This window comes from Mustela nigripes, chromosome 5 (genome assembly GCF_022355385.1).
Source record: "Mustela nigripes isolate SB6536 chromosome 5, MUSNIG.SB6536, whole genome shotgun sequence".
NCBI lineage: Eukaryota > Metazoa > Chordata > Mammalia > Carnivora > Mustelidae > Mustela > Mustela nigripes.
This window is the reverse complement of record NC_081561.1, coordinates 4,696,930-4,699,268: the sequence shown is the minus strand read 5'-3', so window position 1 is coordinate 4,699,268 and position 2,339 is coordinate 4,696,930. Positions and strand designations below refer to the sequence as shown.

At 43.1% G+C, this 2,339-nt stretch overlaps 1 pseudogene; it reads right to left on the bottom strand.

Annotated features, from left to right (window-relative positions):
• On the bottom strand, positions 1-356 carry LOC132018521 (short coiled-coil protein B-like; annotated as a pseudogene).
• Between the last annotated feature and the right edge of the window lie 1,983 nt (positions 357-2,339).

The following is a 2,339-nucleotide window of genomic DNA, read 5'->3' as shown; positions in this document are numbered from 1 at the left end:
GAAGGGATGTCAATCCCTTACTTTCTTTGGCTTTTTGTGTCAGTTGTTTGAAAAACACTAGAAGCTGACATGAGGTTTTCTAAATATTATCCAAGAACTCGGTTTTCTGATTTTAGCTTCAGATTTTCTTTCTTAACTGCATCTACTCTTGCTCACAGATCTTCAAGTGCATGTTGGCGTTCCAGCAGTTGATTAATAAGTTGCGTTTTTTTCTCCAGTTCCACCTGATTTTCAGCATCAACTGTATCCATGATGGCATTCATCATCTCCAGTAACAGACTTTTGGGCATTGAGTACAGAATCCTTGATAAATGGTCTGCCATTGGAGGTGCTGGGAGTGGGAGGGATCTATTCATTGTTCTTCAGTGGTCAGGCGTCCCTAATAAAAGGCAACAGACAGAAGAGAAACATCCCCATTGTTCCCCTTGAGTATCAGTGAGCATAATGCTCTCAGATTCAAAGACAACAACTTTCTGGTTCTAGGATTAAGCTAACTGGGTCAGAAAACAAGATGCAAAGAGTGGACCCAAGGCAGAAAGTGGTGGTGAAATATCCTGCAGCATACGTCCAGCCTCAGTCTGTGGACTTCTGCCAGCTGGTCAGAATTGTTGGGGACAGTGATGAGATGTGCTATGGAAGCAGTGTGTGGTGAGGCGGCGTGGTTCTGGACCACCTCCCGGAGCACAACTCTTACAGTGAAAGTAAGCATTCACACAGTCTAGACAGCCTCTAAGACTTGCCTGTAATGTGTGCAGTATATTGGACTCCTTGTGGGACAGTGACAATAATGAAGGACCCATTTCCCCTTTCTTCCTCAGTATCTGAATTTTTGGAAGGCAACAAGGTATGCAGCTGAAAAACTGCATTTTCCAGTCTCCCCTTGTGGATGGGATTGGTGGTGAGATTTAGGCAGAAGTCACTGCGCCCGCCCTCTGCTCTTCCTTCTTGCAGCCCGCAACATGGACTGCAGCTGTGAAAGCCGTTCTGTAACCATGGATGGATGCCATCAACAGGGAGCCAAAAGCTAGAAACAGTCAGGGTCACTGGTAACATCACAGAACCAGCATTTTAGCCATGGATTGCCAACCTCTGGACTACTTTTACATGGGAAAGAAAACAAACAAGCACACAAAATCCTATATTGTTTAAGTTACTGATATATACGTTTTTGGTATAACCTTGACATTCACATTGCTGGAATCATTTGGCTTATGAGCTGATTGATCAGTATGGATTTCTTGTTTGCCGTTCACTGACCTCTTAGAGAGGCAAGCTCAGCCTCCACTCTTACTATTGCTGCTCCCAGTTCCATGAGGTCATTGAGGCTCTCTGCCTGAGACTATTTAATCTTTTAAGTTACCTGACAGCAAGCGCCTGGGTACACTAGCCACTTGCGATGTCAACCAGATGGGTCTTCAAACTGTTGGCTGAGCCCACTGTGACTGGGGAGCTCTGAAGGACGCTTTCATGGACTCTTTAATTTGGACCCAGAGGAACCACACAGCTGGGAACCTATTACTCCTGAGATTTTCTTCCGAAAAGAGGGTTGCTTTTGAATCTTAACTGTATATGTTTAAATCTTCCAATTTGCAATAGACACAAGATTTCCTGAGTAGTAAATACCAAATTTATAAGGGAAAACTACAAGGAAAACCTCATGATACTCCCAGAGAAAGAAACAGCATGTACAAAATAATGTGTAATTGGGGGGGGGGGGTAGGCATTTAAGGTATAAGACTTCAAGTCTTCCAGTGTGAAGGAGATTTTACAGTCAATAAATCCAGATATCACCACTAGGAAGATCCAGATAAAGCTGTAACCATCATCCAGTGCTAATGAAACAAAGGCATGTCTTAAGTCTGTCCAGAATATTGTGTGTAAATCAAATCTAGCCAGGGGAAGATCAAATAATCTGTATGCAGTGACCAAAATAGTAGAAAAAGAGGTTTGGGGAAGTGCACCAACAGGGGCTTTGAGAGTCAAAGAGAACTGGGTTCAAATCCCCTTTTCTTCTTTAGAAACAGGTGGTTATCTTGGCAGGGCTGTTGAGGATGAAATAAGAAGTCGTGAGTAAAAGGGCCTGGCCATCAAAAACACAGAATAGAAGCATGGGAGAGATGAACACAGTGGTGATAGGTAGGGGCTTTGCCATCCTAGAGTGGAGGGTCTGAATCTAGCCTCCTTTATTTACTTCTCCATGACCTTGGACAATTCAGCTAAACTTTTCAGGTCTCAATTATCTGATTCAGAGAATAGGGATAATAAACTACCTTATTGAGTGTGTTGTTGTGGGAATTATATAACAAGTGGCATGTCATACAAGCTTTTAGCAAAATGCT